At 35.8% G+C, this 14,820-nt stretch overlaps 1 protein-coding gene across 1 annotated transcript in view; it reads left to right on the plus strand.

The window, feature by feature from the left end:
• The window catches only part of pcdh9 (protocadherin 9), a 271,137-nt gene that overhangs the window by 13,946 nt on the left and 242,371 nt on the right, over positions 1-14,820 (plus strand). The window lies entirely within an intron of this gene.

Consider the following 14,820-nt stretch of genomic DNA (forward strand, 5'->3'; position numbering starts at 1 on the left):
CTACCCTCAACCTTAATTTTGTACTGGAAGTTCTGGGGGGTTTGGAAAAATTTTTTTTAAATGGTGTTCATAATATTTGACAGGTGACATACATGAATGTCTGATGACTAAATGCTTAAAATGACCAAATAATGCCAGAGTTTGGAGAAAAACTCACATTTCCGATCCTAACGGTATTAAAGTCACATAGGAGGAGCAACTCTACAATAGGAGTTGACCCCAGGACCACATTTACACGTAATCTCATCCAGACAACACTATTTTTAAACGAACTATTTTAAACTTTATTCTTTCCTCTGGGTGTCTGAATCACAACATTTAAAGCTCTAGTGAAACCCAGAAGGTGTATACACAGAGCATTCAACTTATTAAGCACTTAATCTAAAAAAAAAAGAAAAATCTCTATATCAGACGTCAGTGTCATTATGCATGCTGAGCTAATGAAAGAAATCCATAGAAACGAGGTATGCAGGCAAAGGTCAAAATCAAGTGACTTAGAAAATAAAACTAAGCACAAACAAGACAATAAACCACTTTAACAACTAATAAGCTGATTAGTATGATTATAACGCAACATAGCGTCCTGTATTTTAATTGCTGTTTTCTGTTCTGTGGAAAATAATTATAATGAGCCATTGAGTAAGAATGAATATGTGTATATAAGTCCAAACAAACTGGATTTTGTTTGGACTTCTATTCTTAGACACCAAATAAGCTGTTCATATCTTAAACTCAGGTAAACTCAATAAATCTTCATTTCTGCCAATGTCTTGTGTAGCTGCAATGTTACCATAGCAACAAGGATTGATATTTGTAGTCATGTCGGTACGTAACAAGGTAACAATGAAGTTACACTATATCAACAAAAGTTTATGGATAAGATTAGTATGTGCTTTGTGAACATCCAAATCCACATTTTGATTCAATTTACTGTTATAATAATTACTCAACTATAAATAGGGTCAGGTTCTGGTGTAGGTGAGGTGAGGAGGCCTGGGGTGCAGTCAGTGTTCACATTCACCTCAAAGATGTTCAGTAGGGTTGGAGTCAGAGCTCTATAGCAGGCACTCTAGCTGGTTTTGTGTGAATGGGTATGGTCGTGCTGGAACAGATTTGGGTCTCCTAGTTCCAGTGAAGAGGAAATTTCACACCTGCATCCAAAGACATTTTGTACAATTGGGTGCCTCAATTTTTGTGTTTTGGGAACAGTTTTGGGAAGAACCACATATGACTAGAAAAGTTAAGTGCCCCAGTAATTTTGTCCATATAGTGTAGTTTAGCACTTGTAGTTCAACAACAAACTGAATGTTTGAGAATAAAAACACACTAAGGGGAGTGGTAGCTCAGTGGTTAAGGTGCTGGGTTACTGATTGGAAGGTCAGGGGTTCAAGCCCCGGTATTACCAAACTGCTCTTGGGCCCTTGAGCAAGGCCCTTAACCCTCTGTGCTCCAGGGGTCTGTATCATGTCTGACCCCAGCTTCTGAGCAAGCTGGGATATGCAAAGAATGAATTTCACTGTGTGACAAACAAAGGCTATTCTATTCTAAATTTCCACTTCCATTAAAACGCTTGTCTTTTTGACTTTGATAGAGACCGTCTAAAGATTTTGCCAGAGAAACAAAAAAGAGATTAAAAATAGGCCTACATTGAAATGTCGCATTGGCACTTTATAAGCTCTGTGGAAATTAGAACGTTATTAACAACATTGCTTGTGTCCTTTCTCCTGAGAGACAATTTTGCTATAATTTGTTAAAAAAAAATGTTGTTACTGTATATGTACATGTTTGGAATGTTTTTTTTTTTTTTAAATAAAAGCTATTGCAGGAACCTGTTCATGTCTCAAGTACAACCTATAAACATCTAAAATAATGTTAAATTTGCTCAAATTTAGCCTGTACTGTAGCTTATCCATACCCAGTCATTGTTGATTTCCTGCTCTTTGTTGCTGGTTTGGTGGAGGTCTTTAATGGACAAGACTTTTAGCCACTATTTTGCCATCTAGTTGTCAGTTGATAGCATTAGGGTGACATTATGTTCATCAGTATAGGTTATAAACGTTGCTGTTGGAATGCATTTATAATATTGGCAAAAGATAAATAAATGAACAGTGTGTATTTTTATTTAATAAAGATATTAAATCACAGTGATTTAATTTATTAATGACAGTTTGAAACGCATTTTCTTAAACTAGTTTCCCGTCTACATTCGGTCGAAGGCCGGATATTAGAGTTAGGTATCTCTTGTCTCTGCTCTAATGAGGTCATTGATAGTGCATATTATTCTCCAGTGTAGGGAATAGGCAGCAGGGTGGCATTTGGAGCACAACATAAAAAAACTTAAAGCCTGGCAAATGCTCATGCAAATGTTCTTACACACACTTTCATTTTCCTCTTGTTTAATAAATGATTGTTCATGTTCGTTAGTGAAACCGAGCCCGAGCTCATAAAGCTGCGTGTTGGATAAATATATATATTTTTAGTATTGTTTTATAATGAGCCAGCTCCACCAGATGAAAGGAAATAAAAAGGAAACGAGTTGTAAGTCACGTAACTTTGTGTGTTCAGCTCGTCGAAGCGCCTTATGTAAAGTGGAAAACAAAACTGCACCATATGTGCAGCAGTTAAAGGCTACTGTCAGGGGCAATGAGAAAACGGTACCATGGGAATTCAACAGCTATGAGTTTGCGTGTGTGTGTGTGTGTGTGTGTGTGTGTGTGTGTGTGTGTGTGTGTGTGTGTATATATTCGTGTGCATGCTAAGACAATTTACATTTTCTCAAAATATAGAATATATGTGTGAATATATAATCTATCTATCTATCTATCTATCTATCTATCTATCTATCTATCTATCTATCTATCTATCTATCTATCTATCTATCTATCTATCTATCTATCGTGTGTGTGTGTGTGTGTATATATATATATATACACACACACACACACACACACACACACACACTGAGAAAAAAGATACTTGACAGATAGAAAATCAGTCTGTAAAAATAACCTTTCTGAAATGAAACCTAAGCCCTTGAAGCGGCCATATAAACAAGTGTGTAATTTCTGTTTGCACTCAGCAATGAGCGTCACTTCCAAATTCAATTTGTTCCCTTTGGTTCATTACTCGGGTGTATTGAGGAAGCTGCTGCCGCCACAATTTTATGCATTTATTTGTAAAAAAAGAAAAGTAGTCTCTTTTTTCAATAGAGAAACAATTCACAGCTCATATCGCTGTAGTAAAAGTTTCTTGGAAAACTATATTCAAGAACATATAACTTCAGTTGAAGGTTTTTAAACAAGGAATTGATGAGTAAATGCAGAAATGCAATGTATTAAAAGTTTGAGAAATATGTTTACTGATTTATAAATAAAATCGATTCGGAAAATGTATATTTAGACCCCACCAATTTGGTTATACAACCGCCACTCTATTAGAATGGTGTTCCACTAGATTTTCGAGAGTAGCTGTGGACATTTGTGGTCAATCAAAGATTAAAGAGGTTAAGATCCGAGCTCTATAACAGGAGATCTTCCACTACAAAGTATCTAATGCATATCATCAAGAAGCTTGCTTTTTGCATGCGGGCATTGCCATGCTGGAACAGGTTTGGGTCTTTGTTTCTTTGTTTGTCTTCAAATTTCACATTTGGTCGGAATATATATATATATATATATATATATATATATATATATATATATATATATATATATATATATTTTTTTTTATCTTAAGACTTAGGGGCTTTACCCTTCCAGTGGCGCGTGTCTTTAATAAAGCACTCATTAGGACCTGATAGTGCGCAGTCACTAAACCCCATGTAAAACTTATTGCTTGTATCTTTCTCTATTTAATTGCGGTTCCGCATTCTGTGGAAAACAGATTACATTGTAATAATCCATACAAAACTTTTGACTGTAACTACTGTATCCAAACATTTATTCTATCCTTAGACAACAAATGAGTTTTTGCTCAACTTTTTTTGTCAAACATGTCTATTTATGGTAGCTGCAGTGATACTGTAGCAACTGATAGTTCGCGTTTTAGCAGCACGTAGCTAACATCAGTGGTGGTCAAAGTACATTATTTATGAAGTTCTGGAGTGAAAGTGCAAATCCTCTGCTTAAAAATGACCTCAGTGAAAAGTAACTTTTCTACTTGAGTAAAAGTACTTTGTTTTAAATGAATTTAAGTGTCAAAAGTAAAAGTAATAATCTATGGGAACTATATTTTACTATGTCCTATTATACTGTATATAATGACAGGTTCTTTTTTAACTTACTTTTTGATTTCAAGAACTGGAACGGTGTGTTTTTCCTGAAATGTAGTCAAGTGAAAAAGTTTAAAAAAATAAAAAATAAAAAAAGCTCTGAGCAAATTGGCCCACTTGCAAAAAAAAAATCTTTGGAAGTACAGTAAGGAAGTACATATACTGTCCACCATTGGCTAACACACTGTTGATGCTATATTCAATATTAGTTGAGTTATACGTCATGAAAAACATACTGTGGGATAAAATATGAAGAACATGAAGACAAGTATGAAAGTAGCTCAATTGTTATGATGTTGGAGTTCAAATCCCAGCCCTGCCTACCTGATACTGCTGAGCTCTGGACCCCTAACCCTCAATTGCTCAGTTGTGTAAATGAGATAACTGTATGTTACTGTGGTTAAAGGTGTCTGATTAATTTTATAATGTTAGTAAACAAAAGGCCACCAAATGTGAAAGAAATCCATCAAAACATTATCTACAAAAAACTTTAGAGGCCTAAATAAATGATGCATCACAACTACTGAAAGTCATAATCATTGTTTCCTTTGATGAAAGGTTTCTATAAGTAACATTAACAAGCACTTTATACTGTAACAAGTACTAAGTTTACTAATGTAAAGTTCAATATAATCTCAACATGACATCCTAATCAATATGCAGAATATTGTTACAAAGCAGAATTTAAAGTTGATATTAGCATAGTAGAATTGACTGCTGAAGGTATTAGCCATTGTATTATGTTTATGGAGAAAGTTTTTACACAATGACTAGTACAATAAAAAAAAAAAAAATTACTAGTTAGTTGAGAAAAATTGACTAATACAAACTATTAGTCAATTTTACACAACTTACTAGTAAATCTTTTCAGGTACTTGAGTACCACAAAAAAAGACGGCTACAGCTCAAATGTCAGAAAATGAAGAACAAAAAAACTAAAAAAAAAACACAAGCAATGTTTTAGTGTCCTAAATTTCGGTTTCAGTTTCGTCCAGGAATTTTGGTTTCAGTGCCTCACTAGCTAAAGATAAAATATATGGATATTGCATTACAGTATAATCTGACTCCACATAAACCCTCGGCATTACAGTAATACATATTGTGTGTGTGTGTAACTTCATTTCCCCTTATAAATGTTCTAACCTGATAAAAAACCTTTTTGCTAATCCCCTCAGGTTTATATTGCATTTACTTTTTTCTTCTTTGTATGTGTAATGATTTTTTGCTAAAATCTGAATAAGTGGTTACGTTTCATGTAGCTTTAGGGATATTTTATTGCATTATCACAGGAGAAGATATAACAATTCACTGCAATGTAATAACACACACACACACACACACACGAGAGGACATTTTCCTTTTCCTTATTTCATAGATAAAAGGTTCAGACGAAATAAAAAGGACCGCAACACGCTTTTATTCTTCGTAGTGATTAAAATGAGTTTTATCTTTAGGGAGATTTCATTATGGTATCACCGGTGTTAGTATAAAACCTCACGAGTACAGTAGTGTGTGTGTGTGTGTGTGTGTGTGTGTATGTGTATGTGTGCAACTGAGTGTGATCATTTCCCATTTGATTTTCCGCTCTAATGAATTTGCCATCTTAATGCATGCAGTGATGCGGTGTGTATCTGTGTGTATGTGTATACGTGTGTGAGTGTTTGTGTGTGTGTGTGTGTGTGTGGTTGATGCGGTGTAAGTGTACACTCGTGCCTAAGGGAGTCGTTCTTTTCTTTCCAGGTTCATTTGGCACATTAATAAGAGATTAGTACGGACAGACTGTGCGGGATCACGGCCCCGGGTTTGAGCAGATTAATGGGGTGTGACATTATTGCACCTGGGGGGAGAGTGTGTTACTGGGCACGAGAGAGAAAGAAAGGCAGATTTAGACAGAGAGAGAGAGAGAGGAAAAGATCTTCAGAGAGAGAGAGAGAGAGAGAGAGAGAAGCTGGTGTCAGAGCTGCAGAATCACTTTATCACTTCATCCAACATCCTGTCAATCCGTTTTAACTGGAGAAAGAAGCACGGAGTACACACAGGGGAAATGCATTCGATTTAAAGTCACATTATATTGGTGTCATATTTATTTAGGAGTAGGTTGTCCAGGTAGGCAGCATTTTTTTTCTGGACAGCGATTTCTATAACAGCAACTCTCACATTTGTTCCAGAAAGGAAGTGGTTTATATCAGTGCACTCGTTCGTATACTCGTTGTCAGTCCCAGCGTAATCTCCAGGATCTTCACAAGATCTTGAATAGTGCGATATTTTTTCACATTTTTTACATTGAAATGTATGCAGACACCCTTATTTAGAGCGACTTACAGTTATCTCATGTATACATCCTAGCAGTTGAGGGTTAAGGGCATTGCTCAAGGGCCCAGCATGGGTAGCTTAATGGTGCTATGATTTTAATCCATAACTTTCCTATCAGAAGTCCAACATCTTATCCATTGATCCATTGATCCATGATTAATCTGTTTACAGGTCGATATATATAATAAGGAAGTGTGTATTAAGGGGAGGTGGTATCTTTAGGGGAGGTGGTTAAGGCTCTGGGTTACTAATAAGAAGGTTTGGGGTTCAAGCCCTGGTATCGCCAAGCTGCCGCTCTTGGGGCCCTTCAGCAAGGCTCCTAACTCTCTGTGCTCCACTGGTGCTGTATCATGGCTAACCCCAGCTTCCTACCATCACTGGGATAGGCAAAGAAAGAATCTTACTGTGCTTTAAAGTACACATCTCAAGTTAAAGCACTTTCTTCTTTATTTAGGATTTTGGAGAAGAAATATCTGGTGTTAGTGCAGAATCAGATGTGAAGCTTTACTGTAACTTTCCTATAGAGGAATGTCTTTAGGAGAAATAATCTAATACTTTGAGGTTTCTCTGTAACATTTTTTTAATCCAAATGTGAAATAATTTAACAGTTTACACAACAGTAAACATCAATTCCTAAATATATGAAACCTCTTACACCATTAGGGTGGTGCAGGAATACAGATGGCCGACCAGAGAGCATGTGGACTGCAGAAACCACCTACGATTCACAATTAGATGCCAAACTCATAACAGTGTACACGAGTCGAGGTTATACAGCTAAGGAAAGGGGTATTTCTAGCTCGACTGCTTTGCTTCTGTACTGGAAGGTTGTGAGTTTAAAGTGTACACAAGCAAGACCTTTAACCCTCGGCTGTTCGCCTTCATCCTTGGTTTGGATTCTACCCAGTCAGTTTGGAATAAAGAAATAAAAAAACAACACTCTAGCAAATGATAAATGTACGAATATGCTAATGGAAAAAGATAACCAGATAACCTTCAACAGCTGAAGGAGCAATCAATCAGATAGAGCGCTTGTTTTTTTAGTTTTTTTTTTTTAGAGTGCTTCCTGCTTGGGAAGGCAAAAGCCAAACACTGATTTCTGATAAGGCGGAAAAGTGGAGGGTTGAAATTCTCTTTTTTTTTTTTTGACTTCTGAACGAGAGATTCGGAGGGAAAAGCCAGAGTTTGGGGTTCTGCTGCTGGGCTTTTTTTGATGGTGTATTGATGCGAGGGGGCGTGAACTGTTTTACCGTTGTGTTGCCTTGGGGCTCTGAGTTGAAGCCCGCTGCAACACAGAAAACTTCCAAAACAGATATGGCACCCTGCTTTGTAGCTGACTCAAGCTTTTCTTTCTTTTATTCACCTCCAGTCAAGTGTGTGAAGTGTGTTTGCGACCGTGTGTGTGTGTGGCTGGTTTTACCTGAGCACACACACACACACACACACACACACACACACACACACACACCACTTTTTACATTGCTCTATGAAGCCCCTAGCTCTGTGTAAGTTTTTATTTTCTTTTTTTGTGCAGTATTTTAAAGCCATCTTACATTCAGAATCAGTTTATGTGCTTTTCTACTTTCCTAATACAGTCATTTCCACTGAAAATACAGAATATAGGGCAATGCATACGAAAGAGAATATAGAACAAATGAGTATTTGAGCATAAACACAACCATGTACCATTTCTGAGTCATTTTATTTGGCTGCTTTAGTTTGGTTTAACAAATATAGACATTTATTACATGATATCTTGGTACTTTAAAAGAGATGAGGAAAAACAGAGAAAAAATTTTTTAATGAGAAAGCATATAATGAAGGACTTCAAGGTCAAGTTATCTAAAGCCCTAGACCTGGTTTAAACCACATTCGGTATAAAAACCCTTGAGACTTTTATTTGTATTAATGGTATTAACCTAAAAGCAGTTTACATGCCATCATGGCAACACCTACTGATACAGTACATGCGTTTGAGGTAATAGCACACTGAAAGTTGAAAGTCGGTTCAAAAACTAAAAGGTGGAGAAATGGGAAGTGTGACTCATTACATATTTCATTTAATGTGCTATACTTGGCAACCAGTCCTGTGATTTTTCCCATGATTTTTTTTTCTTCACGTATTAAAATTAGAATAATAAGAATGTTTATTGGGGTTAGGACTTTTTTTTTCTAAATTAAAAAAATTGCTACTTATTTGTTGTTTGTTACTTATGACAGCGTATGTAAATCTAATCTAAATGGCAAGAAATGAGTCTGTAATTGGGGCACAGGTATCCTGATCTCTTCAGACTCTCACTGTTGGTTCTTGTAGCCTGGTCCTCATCACAACATAAGCCATTTGTTTTGGGAATACAATATAAAACTTTTAAGACCTCGGTCTGCTTTTGTAGCAGCAGTTCTGGTCATTCCTCTTGAACACATGCATCACTTTCCTGTTTATAGCACACAATAACCAGGATTGTATAGGAGCCACAATCGACCAGAAACAAATAAAATGCAGTTTAATTACACACTTGTAGAACTTATATTATTCTGTACACAACAGCAAACCAACTGGGGGATCTATAGGCATATCATGCGTAGCCTATTAATGCTTTCCAAACCCTTTTTATGTCTTCTGGCACCAGAGTCTTTTTTATTAACACATTTATCTTTTCATTACTGAGCATGCATTTCCTCTTTAGTCCAGAGCTTTTTGCGAAAATGGATGGACGGTCGATTTACAGCGGCTTTTAAACCACAATTTATGCCAAACCCGCTTAGTAGGTGGTCTCGAGCGCGGTTCCCAAGGTGTTTTTCGACGTTATTAGAACATTATTCTCCATGCTGTGCAGCGTCGAGAGTGCTGGATGGTGTTCAGCACATGCTGACCGCTTCAACCAGTTTCAGATTTACTTTTGTCAAATCGTATTTATCATTTTGAGAAAGGAAATCGGATTATTCGACAAATCGAATGTATGCTACTTTGTCTAGTTGGATAGCTACAGTAGCAGTAAAAAAATTATTTATATATATATATATATATATATATATATATATATATATATATATATATATATATATATATATATATATATATATATTATATATATTACAGTAGCTTTTGCTAACCATGTTTTTTTTGTTGTTTTTTTGCTTGTGAGAGACAATTTCATATGAACAGTTCAATCCTGTGGGGTTTACACTGAAAATCAAATGCTTCTCGCAGCACTAAATGAGTTAATGAGTCATGGCACAGCGTGGGATTTTACAGTATAATGAAAGAAGTTAAAACTAAGTGGAATAGGTGTCTTTTTTTTGTTTGTATAGTCTTTTCTCAATAAGTTACCAAAATATTCTGAGGTAACTGTTTATATTTTGTCTCAGTTCCCTTGTTAGTGTTTTAAAAAAGGAAACATGCTAGCTTGCTGAATCACCTCAGGCTTTCAGCATCCCTATTGTCCACAAGAGGATCATTTTTTATAGAAACAATATTGTGTGGCAAACTTCTAACGCGAATATCGCAATAATTAATCAAAGCGTGTGAATTTTTTTCTTTGCCTGCTTATAACAATAAGGATCTGACAGCAGGTAGCTAAACCTAATATTGAACACAAAAACTGAATCATTTGATGCTCTTGTACTGTACAAAGTGGTTTTATTTTTGTATACTTGTGTCTGCATATGTCTTTGTGTTACTTTGTTCCTCCCCTGCCAACATCCAGATGGCAGGCAATTTATCGAAGTAGCAGAAAAAACTCAGCCCTATCCATCTTAAAGTCATTCCAACAGGGGGAAGTGATTGATAAGCGACCTCGGAATGGCTATACGTGAGCACGTAGCTAAATAAGCTTTTCTCCGCCCCTCATCCGCCTCTCGCTAACGCTCTTTTCATGCTTTTTTTAATCCAGTGCTTCAAAGTATTTGTGCTCCCAGTGCATCTGAATTAGTTCATAGAGCATTGTTTCACATATTTACAATTTGACTGAAAAGGATGGCCATGACAAGAGCATAACTCAGCCACCCACTACACACTTAGTCACTAGCGTGTGTGTGTTTCCATCCATCTGGATTTTATGCTAATGCTGAATTTGGTCACCTTGCTGGAGACCAAATATGTATTTTATTTGATTTATTTTTAAAATTATTTTTATTTTCTAAGATTTGGTCAAGTGTTGGTGGAAATCATTGAAATCCTAATTGGATCATAATAGAACGAACACAATTTACATTAATGGCATTTGGCTGACGCACTTATCCAGAGCATCTTACAACTGAGCAGGTGGAGGGTTAAGAGCCTTGCTCAGGGGGCCCAGCAGTGGCGGCTTGGTGGTGGTGGGATTTTAACCTGTGACTTTCCTATACACAATCCAGTGCCTTTGTGCCATTTAGAAATTGGAGTGTTATAAAAAAACTCAAATTAATATGTGTAATTGCTGGATATCCAACATCCAATGAAAACATACAAAAATCTCACAATCACTATTGATTAATTTGCATCGATTCCAAGTAACGCTTGAATAACACCGGGATGGAAACACATGCCGTGTCTCAGGACGGGACGGAGGTAAAGGCAAGAGTAGATACGGTGGAAGAAAATGTTTCTTGACTGCTTCTTGTTTTGTTGGAGGAGAAACTGAGAATGTTGGTGTTTTAACAATATTTTCATGTTCCTCTTTTTTTTTTTTTTATTTCACCATGTTTTTAATTTCATCACATTTTGCCGATGGTGTCTTCTGTCATACACACCTACACACACACACACACACACACACACACACACACACACACACACACCCTGTAGGCTCCAAAGTCTAGACACTACCAGAAGCTTTAATTTGAATCTATTACCAGAATAATAATCATTGTTATGTAACAGGACACCAGTATGAGTCAAGGCATAGCATTATAAAAAATTAAGAGAATTAATGTAATAAAGTATGGATCAGACTCTAAATTCTCAATTCTAAAATAGTCTCTCAAATGGGCAGGTAATGGTAGTGCACTTCGATATTTGGACCCTACACCCTCATTTCCATGATGTACATTGTATAGCCGACATAGCTGTAGAAAAGCTAAACTCGACATGAGAAATGTGAACATCTTCTTCCATCCTTTATCCTGGACTCCCAACTGTACATCCTCCTGCATCCACCACATGTAATTTATCACATACTTAAACGATGTTGTATGTAATTGAAGCTCCTGGTAATCTTGCTTAATGTGCTGTGTTATTCTGTAATGGACTGTTATGTTTTATATTATTATTATTTTTTCATTTTTCCTCCACATGATATAATGTAATCACCATCTGCCGTCTGTATCCAGCTCTGATGCACAAGTAATCTGTTATTATTACTGTTTTTCCAAAAAAAAAATCACAAAGCTTTTTGTTGTAGTATTGTTTGAATGCTGTTAATTATTATTATTTTTTTTTTATTTCATAATAAATGTTGAAATGTGATTTCTGGTTGATTATTATTTTTTTGCATCATATGTGTTTAGCCTACTTTTTTTTTTTACTGAAAGAAGAATCAGTCCACAGACAATGATATTCAGTTACATGTCAGTGTTAAATCAAAGCTAAACAAAATGGCTTGTACACGACTCGCAGTAGTCTGTTAGCTACTCTATTATAAATGATACAGTGGTTGTAAAGTGCATGATGGTACTATTATAAATGGGATCGTTGGAGCCAGAGGTGGTTAGACATCCCGATTTCTGGATCCAGAGCTAGGATCGGATTCCATGCATACCAAGTGGTCGATAGGAAATATAATTTTCATAAATCCAGAAATAACAATAATACAAGCCGATTGCAAAACCGAATCATAATGTCTGTAAATAGAAACAGGAAATGCAGGACATTATGGACTTAAAAACAAGAAAATATAGAACGAGAAGCTAGAATAATTAATTAAGTTGGGGTAAAGGAATCTAGGGTCTCAAAAAAATAAAATCTTTCAGTAGGGCTGCACAAATAAATAAATACATAAATAAGTCATTTGTTTCTAGGTTTAGTTCAAATATAAAAAAAAAGCAACACTGATATTGTAGCATTTGCCCTTGTGCAAGCATTAGATAACACAGAGTACACTTATCGCTCCTTGTTTACTGTAGCTAACAGGTGTAAACATTGTAAGACATAACCCTATGCAGGATATAAAGCATTGTAACTCTAGACAAACAACATTGGAATGCTGAAAGTGGATTTTACATTATAGTGAATGGCCAATATTAAAAAACTGCCCTGAATATTCCATTTGAAAATGATTACCGAACGATGACTAAACGAGGAGGTCACGACTGTAACATGTTCTCAGACGTCAACGGTGACACATTACACGTAGAGCATGTTTTTCATGAACAAATTTCACCTAGAAGTGGCTGATGAGTCGTTCTCCGCAGAAGAACAGAAACATCCCCGCAACTAATGACTTAACCATCCCATAATACGGCTGTTACTTCTTAACTGTCAAAGGATGTACTGTGCTCTAATAGTTTGATGAATCTTTTATACTAATTATCAATGTCTTTTTTTATGTATTTCTTTTTTTAAGTTGTTGTTCACAATCTGTTCTAGAAAAATGCAGTCATCGCGCTTTGTCATGAGAATGGAAGAATTTAATTAGCATACTGTACATACAAAGAAAATAAATAAATTTTGAGACTCAAATTACTTATTGATGACTGGAAATGTGCAGCCGTAAGAGTCTAGAGAAAATGGATTGACAAACAAAACAAAATAAATTAGCCCGTTTCTGAGAACTGAGAAAGTGGCATCTGCTAACAAAGAACACTGATATCAGAACTCAAGAACTTGAATTTAACTGAAAACTACACAACTGTAGATTAAATAAAGGAAATCATCGACCTGAATCTAGAAAAAGGAGTAATATAAAGAAAACAAAAAAAAACAAAAAAAAAAAAAAAAACACAGGCAGTCTTCATTATACTTTATATGCATAACAATTTTGTTGCACAAAACAGATTTCAGACATCAGTTGTTTCAAGGAGCTGGGGATTCCAAAACAAGAAGTCCTGATATAGAAGCTGTACTTTTAATTAAACCCACATACTGAACATTTTCCTGAAATTTTGTGCCTGTGTGCTTTTTGAAGAATACTGTATATCAAGCTAGTTTTTGACACATGAGAAACTGGAGTTTCAAACAATGCGATCAAAACATGAGGCCTCGAATTTGGCAACCTTTGCACTGAATACTATATAGATGTGGAATTAACAAAAATGTAACCATGGATCTGAATCTAGAAAAGCTGTAGGGGAGGTGATATCTTAATGGTTAAGGTGTTGAATTTAGGAGTCGAAGGTTATGAGTTCAAATCCCAACCACACCAACCTGCGACTTCTGGGCCCCTGAGCAAGGCCCTTAAACGCCATATTTGCTGGGTTATATGAATTATATATATATATATATAAAGTTGACCTGGATAAGGGCGTCTGCCACATGCCATTAAGGAAAAAGTCAAAAAAGGATTAATATAAAGAATTTCAAAATCAGAAAACTTAGATCGACATTATACCTGTATAACGTTAACTATTTTGTTGCACCAGACAGAATTCAAGACATCCACAGAAAAAACAGAAGACGCTTATGTAAAAAAAAACTGAATGCCGACTAGAAACCCAGATCTATGTACCGTATACGGCTCTGGCACAGGATATAAATAGTCACATAAAAGTAGACATTGACACCACAGTAAAAATGATCACCTGTGCAGTATCGAGTTAAGCGGCGAATCCATTTTGAATGAGTACAGGATGCATACTGTGAACAGTTTAATAAAACAGCTCACAGCGTACTTTGTTGAATAATTCCAGTGCGCTTCGATATATCAATCGGTGACCTACACATCAACCTGACACATGCATAGAGTATTATTTCTATAGCAAGACTAATGTGTTTGTTATCATCCCCAGGCATGAATGCGTGTTCGTTATGCAGTGTTAATTATAGCTCGTTCGTTATACACCGCTTGGTCTTATTTGGAAGCTGCTTTGTTCAGACTCAGTACACACATGTACTGAGGTAGAAAGTGGCAGTGATGTGGCAGAGATGATATATTGGATTATAATAATACTTCACAAAGAATGCACATTCTTTCTTTTTTTTTGCCTGAGATTCTAAAAAACAAAAAAAAGTTTAATACAAAATACAAATCCAGTGAATTTAGCAGGGAATGGTCATTTAAGAAATAAAGCACAATTAAACATCAATTTTTTATCCATTTTTT

This window comes from Silurus aristotelis (genome assembly GCF_946808225.1).
Source record: "Silurus aristotelis genome assembly, chromosome: 2".
NCBI classification, from domain to species: domain Eukaryota; kingdom Metazoa; phylum Chordata; class Actinopteri; order Siluriformes; family Siluridae; genus Silurus; species Silurus aristotelis.